General features: G+C 43.9%; 2 protein-coding genes across 2 annotated transcripts in view; one reads left to right on the top strand and one right to left on the bottom strand.

Moving 5' to 3' along the window:
* Window positions 1–9,165, top strand: part of LOC107269145 (zwei Ig domain protein zig-8) — a 164,430-nt gene that overhangs the window by 57,481 nt on the left and 97,784 nt on the right. The window lies entirely within an intron of this gene.
* The window catches only part of LOC112494550 (E3 ubiquitin-protein ligase MARCH2), a 9,315-nt gene continuing 8,945 nt past the window's right edge, over window positions 8,796–9,165 (bottom strand). The window contains exon 7 of the mRNA XM_025086381.1: window positions 8,796–9,064. The gene's annotated coding sequence lies outside the window, so the exon portion shown is untranslated. The remainder of the gene's footprint in view (window positions 9,065–9,165) is intronic.

Raw genomic sequence — 9,165 nt, 5'->3', positions numbered from 1 at the left:
AATTTTCTTTTTTTTTTTTTTTTTTTTTTTTTTCTCAAGATGGCATTCCTGGTCAATCCGATTGCGCGATCGTGAACCAAATGCCAGCTCGGTTGCGTGAAAGATTTAAGGAATTATTATATTACTGCGCGATCCGGAGATATACGATATTATTCATTTCTACACTGACCGAAATATAATTGAGAAAAGGGTCCTGGAGCCGCCGAGCGCCGGCGGCTCGCAGTTCTTTCCGGCAACTCCGGCCAAATAGTTTTCACCGCAACGTACGAGTCTCTCTGCCACTTGCGAGTCTTGGGACTTTAATAATCCCTGTCGGTTAATAAGAGGCGCGCTGGTTGCGCGCGGGAAGAAGCCGCGTGCGCGTCATAACCTCCAAATGGGTAATAATAAATTATGCGAAATTATCCTCCCTCGGTTTTATCGCTTTCTTTCACATCCCGCTCGTTTGACGTTCCCTCCAGACCTCACGAAAATTCCCGAACAACACTGGGGATCGATTTGACAATTATCCTTGTGGTCGTTTGGCCCAGCCTTTTAGAATTTCCCTAACGCCATTCGCGCCAGATAAATCCATCCCGATGCTACAGCAAGTGTCAGATGAGCTTAGGCACGCTATATATATACGCATAGTCACATATAGCCTGTACCATATCCCAACATCCATACCCAACATCCAGCGGCCAGTGACACAGACATGGCAGCATCGGCGCTTCCGTTCAGTCAGCCGTTCCCACGGTGGGTTAATATAGACCGAATTGATCGTGCAGGTTGTATCCTTCGATCGACAATACATATCCCGTCGGTCGCTCCTCCTGTTCGTGTTAAGTGGCCCATCAGCCTGCCTCGTACTCCTGCGGAAGGAAGGATGATTCAGGCTCGAATTCCGATAAGAAACTATCTTCATATCGGTCGGACCACTCGGGGAGTATAGTACGAGACCATGTGAGCCGTAATTTTCTATTATTTTGCCAATGCAAAGAAAAGGGGTAACGAAGTCGTACAGATACACGCGTATCATCGGTCCACGGGGATAATCAAAAAGTCGTACAGATTCGAAATTAGTATTTCGCATTAGAGATGGGGAAATGTGGCTGGGATGAAATTTTATTTTTATCCTGATCAGTGATATTTTATTGATTGTATTCATAGAGATGCTGAGATAGACGAGATCCCCTTGGTGGGGGTCCAAACGTAAATTTTCCTTTTTCTTAATTTGGCTGATGGGTCCTGAATTTTTATCCTGATCAGTGATATTTTATTGATTGTATTCATAGAGATGCTGAGATAGACGAGATCCCCTTGGTGGGGGTCCAAACGTAAATTTTCCTTTTTCTTAATTTGGCTGATGGGTCCTGACTGGAAATTTTGTCTATTTTTTTTTTTTTTTTTTTTTTTTTTTTTTTTTAAATTACGCCTACACGTGCTGCATGGGACGTACAGGTGGACTGTATTACGTCGGAAGTAATCGATATTGATGTGAAATTTAATTAAGAGAGAAAAAATTAATTTGCACTGTAATTAAGGATTTTTATAACGGACGAACGTAGCTTGAGAATGCATATGCGTATATTTAATATATATTGTTGCTGGACCAGGTAACAGATCAAAAGAGTTCATTTGATTTTCTAGTCTCTATACGGGCAGAGTCCTGGCTGGTGGTTGGTGGGTACCCGAGACAATGGTTACGCGCATGCGCGTGCGTATCCTTTCGACTGTAGGACATTCTCTCATTTGCATGCTGTCAGCAGCGATTCCCGAGTACACATTTGATTCGAAAGCATTTACACCGGCAAACAGGATGGCTTCGAGGTCCCGGAAAATCCCACTGCCATGTTTCACCTGTCGTGTCCGATTCAGAACCGTCCTTCATAGAGGCTACGTATATTCTCGCGGTACGCTTGACTACGATGACGTATGAGATACGTAAGGGAATCCGCGCTGGTCCGTAGGTCGAAAGAATGACGATTAGCATTGTTCGCGTGAATTTTAACTTCGCAATGATCTTTCAGCTATTTTGAATTTCGCGCGCAAATCTCGTATCCCGCGTATTATTTTCGAAGGGTGGAAAAAAGATATTTAAAATTTTCTCATACACCGTGAAAAGTGGCTCGTATGGGCGTATGGACGAATTTTTTGAATTTCGCGGTAAACCACTGCTTTGGACCCGGGGGTACCCAGGGATGCATAAATTAATGGCGGCCAAAATTGCATGGCTGATAAACTTACTGGAATTCAGGTTCCGTTCAAGGTGTTTTGTCCGTGATAACTATATGCGAATTTCACGCGGGCTTTCCAGTGGCGTCTGTTAGGTTGGGTCAGACTCGTGTTCCATTTGCTTTGGTTAACTTAATACCTACCGACAGGATCATCTTCGGTTTTGCATGGTCAGCACAGTCTGGGCCCCCCTTGGACCGGTTGCACCGGTGGCTACGGCCCTGAGGGCTGGGCCAGACCGTGCTCGAGGCCACCGGGTGACTATAGAGACGAGGGCTACTCAAGGGGGATGTCTTCCTAGTTGGATGCTGGAAAAGGATGACCCTCTTATCTGCAGCCTGTTAAACGCTGCTCCGTTCTTGCTCGGGATTCAGGGAGTGCGAGGCTCTAATCCTCTGTGTTGAGGTTGACAAATTTATCCAGTGCATATCAGCTGCTCGGGGTCGTTACCACGTGAGAGCCAAAGCAAATGACCAATCGTTAGGAACGTTTTAGTTTCTTTTCTTGGGACTGCGGCCACTCAGCTTTTTTCCCTTCTTTTACTTTGAAAGGAGCAGCGTAAGCGTTTAACGGGTATACGTGTATCTACGACGCGGCACGGGTAACGAAGTAAGTCAATAAGTCTCCTTTTACCCTTTTTTTTTTTATCTGTACGTATCGGTCGCCATTCGCCATAAATCCGTCAGCAATCATCGGCCGGGACCATTCGATATTGACTCTTAGAAATTCGGTGGCACGTTGCTTTGGCTCCTTTCCGAGCGAAGCAATCGCGGGGCCCCGGGGGCTGAGTTTGCCTGGAAGGTGAAATTTCTCTATCGAATCTGTATTCGCTTGGAATCACCGAGGAGAGAAGAACCTGGGAGCTACGGACGGGACGGACGGCGGGTCCTTCGAGTAAAAGCTAAACTTTTCCAATCTCGATGAATCGAGCGCAAGGAGAAATCACTTCTCGATTTTACGGCTGATGCTGAGGAGCGTGGGCAATTAGTTTTTCTTTTTTTTTTTCTTTTTTTTTTCTCGTAACTTTATTTAGACGCGAATCACGATCCCGAGTTGCGATGTGCATTTTGACTCGAAAAATACGACGGATGTATTCGCGATGCTTTTTTAGCTTTGTAATTACATTTTACGTAAAATTTTGTCATAATCTATTTATTAGCAGGGAGACTAATTTTGGTATGGATATAATTTGTATCGTAAAAAAAAAAATATCATTTTACTTCATGCGTGACTATTCGACCGTGGTCGAAATGTCGGGCAGTGACGATATTTCAGGTTTCTTTTTTTTTTGGCAAAAAATACAAACCAGTTCACGCGGAAGACCAGACTCGGGGGGAAACAGGGCAGAGCGTAATACCGAGCGAGGGGTGGACTCGTGGAAGTGAGGATCGTCCAAGGGACTAATTAATCGCCTCTGTATTCCCGGAAATAGAAAAAAGAAGCTGGGCCATAAATTGAGCCAGACTTTTTTCGTCTTCGGGGCACTGTAAGCGTCTGACATATTTCCTGGCTTACCTGTCTCAAATGCCCTAGAGTTAGTAGGTACATGGCTCGGTACCTGTGAAAGAAGTCTGAGAGAGAGAGAGAGAAGAAAGTACTGAAGAAGCAAAAGAAAAAAAAAAAGAAAAAAAAGAAACAAGGACTCTTCTTGGCAAAGCGTGAGATGAGGTGGGTGGTTGGGGATGAAGGTCACCATATTTTAAGTCTATCCCTTAGTAGGAGTTTTGGTATGGAAATTGCACAACTTAAGGGGTAACATATTCTGCGGTTTCCTCGCTCGGCCTGACAACAACGTTAAAATATGTCCAGGGAGGCAAACGATAACTGTTTTTCCTCCAAGGCTTTACTAATATCAACGTTTCTCGCACGGAGGCAATCCGACTTCCTTCCTTATCCGCATAGCCAGGCGTAGCCACGTTTTCTGGTACGAAGTAACGGTTAAAATTATTTTTTTTAAATTTTACCAAATATCTTCGTTACACGTGATTCCCTGGTAGCTTTGATACTGCGAATTGCGCAATTTCCTGATAGTCGAGTCGAAAATAATTTCCCCTACTAAATTAAGACGGTTATATCTCCCCCTGAGACAATATTTGTCTAATTGGCCGCTGCTATCGGAATTAGCGAGTAAAATATTTTTTTGGAAAATTAAAATTGTTCAAACCTCATCAACTTTTAATCCGTAAAGCCAAACAGGTAGAACGGGGTGACACGTGGGATTTATAAAATTTCTCCATTTCACGGGTGTATATATATATGTTATATTGAGAATTTTGGCATTTTGAATTTTTATCATCTCCTTTCCTATCTTACCCATAATTTGCAGTAGGTTTTTGTTATGGCAAAATTTATTCCGTGTGCCATTTTTCGGATCGGATTACTGATGGCTGGATATTTGCAAGCACTCGCCGTTTCTCTACTCACGGGTAACGTTCGATCTCAGATCGATGATCGCTGATCACAGTTGGATCGTTCCTTTATGGCGAAGGCAAACGGGGCAAACGGGGCAAACACGTGGCTATTGTTCCACGCTGTAGAGGAACGGCTGCGAATGCAAATGCACTCGCGAAACACACTGGCTGAATGTGCTCGGGATGTAGATGCGGTTTGCGAACGTAGTCTTTGACCGAACTGCGATTAGGTGGGGTGCGGTTTGCTTCCCGGTGAAACGTATCGAAGCCAGACGATAGCATCGCGAACACGTTTTCACAGAGGGAGAGAGAGAGAGAGAGAGAGTACAGTCCCAGTCGACATTCGGTGTGGACGTGCCAAGGCGTCCGTCACTTTTCCTTGTGATCGTTGGCAGCCGGCAGCTGCGATTTTGCAAAAATCGATTGTGGGTCTAAAGGTCGCGAAAATTTTGTTCTCCTGTCAATAGAGAACGGCTCGACGGTATCTGGCGATTTTATCGAATTCGTTGCTTATCCAGGTAGACAGGATCTTTAATTACATTGGTGCGATTTATTCGAGGATTATTGCTAACTTAAAAAATATTATTGAGATTGAAAAAGAATTAAATTAAAAAAATTGCAAAAATTTCCTCACCGGACGGAAGGGTCGGAGATTTTATCTTTTTGCCTTGCTAATATTTGAATGTCGCGAGACTCGTTGAAATTGATAAAAATCTTTTGCACGTGAAACTTTGAAAGGATCCTTCGACGGACTCACTGTGCTTTTGCCTTGGGGAAGTTTCGTCCCTTTCGTTTCATGAGGGAATCGCAGGGCGTCGTTATCGTTCAAAGAGAAACTCGTTCGTCCTTTCGCGAACGAGACAAACAAGGTGATAAATCTATCATAAAATCGCCGGGCCAAAGTTACGTCGAGTTTCAGTACTGCGAGGCGGCGAGACCGTTCTATCGGTTCGAAACTAGACGAATGAAATTCCAAAGGTTTCTCTTTCGTGTATCTGCCAGGGATTCCTCCTACGTGGTCACGTGCCATTTTATACCTAATTCGTACAGCCTGAAGCATTTTGAAACGAATCGATATCGTATTTTTTAAATTTATTCAGATTTCTTTTTTTTTTCGATTTTATTTATCGAGCTGCTTATTTTGGAATTTTCGAATTTTCGAGTACTCTCTTGACTTTATCGTCTGTTTGAATAAGTGAATCGAAGGCAGATTCATGAAAAAAAAAAAAAAGAGTTGAAAAAAATGTTGCCGTATAAGAGCCAAAGAGATCGCTCTTTGATTTCTCTGTCAGTAACTTTTGAGATGATTACGAGTTCAACTGAAATCTGTTTGCGTTAAGGCGTGCGGAGAAAATGCAAATTTGCCTCTTGTAATTTCGCACGAGTCTCCCTAGTGCGACTCTGAAGTTTGAAGAATATGCGAAGGATCCATTCAGGCCGCAAGTCAAATTACAAAGCCTGGAGTAAAAGAGAATGAAAAAAATGAGGAAGGAAGAAAATAAAAAGGAAACGCTGGAGGAGCAAGAAAAAAAATGAAAGCGTAAAAGAGGAAAACTCCCGTAGAATGGAAAATTCCTTGCTCGTTAGCTGACAAAAGCCGTATTTCAGAACGTATCGTAGTAACCAGTATTTTTATCCATTCGTCCGTCCTCAAAAGAGACGAATACCACAATTTACAAAGTGGCTGTTAGTTAATTTCCTCGGAGCTAAGAAGAAAAAAAAAAAAAACAACAACAAGAATTAAATTAACGAAAAAAGTGATTACAGCTTCCGTCCTACCGGAAGGAGGAAGCGATCGCGATTTTATCTCCTTGACGAAAGATCACGAGCACACGCAATTGGTAAGTCAAGTAAAAGGGACTCCCTTGCGTTTAAAACCATAAGAGGTTGGCCCCCCTCTCGAAGAAACATCCACTTCGTAGCCCTTACTCTACCACTTACCTACGTCATAAGTCTACCGACCTAACACCACAGCCAGTAATACACTAGTCTCATTTTCACCGTTGAACGCGTTAAGCCGCGTTCTCATTATCCTCCAGCGATTAAACGCCCGAACGGGCTGCCAGCTCTGCGTTTTCACGAAGCGACGACGTGCAGCAGCAGTTGGAGCTTTGACGGTGTAACGACCGGGAGTATCTTTGACAATGCGAATTAGACTTTACACAGAGCGCCAGCAGCTCCCATCTCTAATTACAAATAAATTCGATACAGGAAATTCCGCTGCTGCGTGAAAACCCGGCCGAAGGCGAAGTCACACCTGAGTGAAGCGGGCAGGGAGCGACTGTGGGCGAATCCACGTTGAAGCTTCGCGATCGCTTTGTTTCCTCCTCGTAGTAAGCAGGATCCCTTTGTGTCCAGCTAAACGGAATCCCTGCTCGCCCACTCTCTTAGAGCGCACCTTACTTTGGGTGGGTTGAAATTTTCCACTTTCGGAAAAGAGACGCATCCCTGGTCGTGTCTCTTTGTCGCCGCTTCAGTCCATTTGTCTCTTTGGCCTGTAGCCTGTCGGAACGGCCTTTGTATATATATCTATATAGAGATGTAATTGCCGGCTGTTCCTGGTGGCCCAGTGTCTTTGCTTCGGAGCGATGAATCCGTTGTCCCCTCCTTTCATAACCTTCCCGTGCGATACTCGAGAGTTGCAGCGGCAACGAGGGGCCAACTCGTGCCTCGAGTTTACTGTTCTTAGATGCGACGGGCATTAATATTGAAATTTTCATTATTCTCCTTTTGGCCGAGTGACGTCACGGGGGGCACCTCTCCGTGTTTTCTGTCTCTCTGTAGATGTAATTTAAAGTTTCTTAATTAGGCAGTTTAATTATTAATGTACTCCGTCTCTCTCGCTCTCGCGCGCTCGACGGGTATCATTACATATTCAGCACGGTAGGCGAACCGACGTTGCGTACGTTGCTTGATATTATGCATTTCGTATATCGCGAACGAAATAGCACGGACATACTTAATTCGTGCCGGAAGGCTTGCTTGGGACGGAACGAACGTGGAATTCGAGGGGCGCGAAGGAGCTGGCTAATTAAACGAGTGCGTTAAGCGTAGAGGGAATTTAGAAATTTTCTTTTTCAACTTCTCGTTCTCGTGGAAACACTTGCCTGCCCTCTGGCGAGCGGCGGTGGAACTAATCGAATGAAAGTCGGCTTTACTATTATTTTCGGCGTGGCGCGAAGAAGGGTTGCCAGTGAAATGAAATTTTCTAAAGGGTTTCGAAAGAGAAAATTTTTTTTTATCTACAGGGTGTACCGGATATCGCGAATCGAAGCAACGTCAACGCCCCTGCCATTTCGGTGGTGCGTTTCGCGAGAATTGACTAGAAGTTCATAAATGACAATTCAATTAAGCGAAGCTCGTTTTGTTCGCTCCCTAAATATTTTCTGTCAAATCGAACTGCCGAATTATCAGTATTGGATTAATGTCGGCGTACCGGACAGGCCAATAAATTTGAACGCGTTTCGCGTTGCTTTTGCCTGGTAAATTCGCTCGAGATATTAAAGCAAGCAATATCGATCCCGGTGGGAGATCGTTTTCGTGTATGGGATTTATTGAAAATATAAAAATAATAGAAAAAATCGGAAAATACGCCTGGTCGAGACACTAGCGAAGTTTCTCTCGAGCATGGATAATATTTTTTTCTTTTTTTTCTTTTTCTTTTTCATTCCTTTTGCTCTCCACTATTTTGCTCTCCACTATATCCGCCGTGAGCGTCGCGGGGACACATCTGCCGGGATCCAATTACTCAAAATTGTCCCTACTTTTCTATTTGCTTTTACTGTGGATTCAAGGACAAAATTTCCGGCTCAACGGATTCCCAAGACAATAAGGGATTTTTATTTATTCTCCCGCATTCCTATTGCCGCCGCGTTCGTTTCGCGATCTCGTATCTCCATTTCGTGTCTCTGCTCCCTCCGTGTCGTTATCATCGATCCGATAATGCTTCTCCTGCCGAACCTAAATGCCGCGACTGATCCAGGTCCGTCTGGTCCTCTCGTAAGAATCCATAGCAAACGTCAAAAAAAAAAAAAAAAAAACGTCATGCGCTCCTAAAAACATATTTCACGAAAAACAGCCAGCCTTGAAATTCCTGCAAATAAAATATGGTTAATTAGGTAAAATGAAAAAAAAAATTTTTTTTTCTCTACAAACGTGAAACGCAAAAAATAAAGATTCCCGCCCTACCATTCATTTCGATTATTTAATTATTTACAGGGATCACGTATACAGGCTCATACAAAACTATAAGGCATTACCGCAAGTGGTTTCCACCTCGAGTATCAAATGTATTCCAAGTGACTTCGGGCGGCGCGTCAATTCCGAACGATCCTGTGAATTCTTTATTGTCTCCTGTATTTTGAGGGACACGTGAGGCGTCTCTGATGCGAGAAGAAATATAGTGACTAAGGATGTTGTTACGGGTTACACACGACAACCTGTCAGGAGCATTTGCAGCTGTAATTCCATGAAATTGCACGAGGCGCTGTGAAATTACGTTGAATCGCGGAAAGGGATGTTTCCTCCCCCTCCGCCCCCC

This window comes from Cephus cinctus, unplaced genomic scaffold (genome assembly GCF_000341935.2).
Source record: "Cephus cinctus unplaced genomic scaffold, Ccin1 Ccin1_scaffold0607, whole genome shotgun sequence".
NCBI lineage: Eukaryota > Metazoa > Arthropoda > Insecta > Hymenoptera > Cephidae > Cephus > Cephus cinctus.
This window is presented reverse-complemented; position numbering and strand designations above follow the sequence as displayed.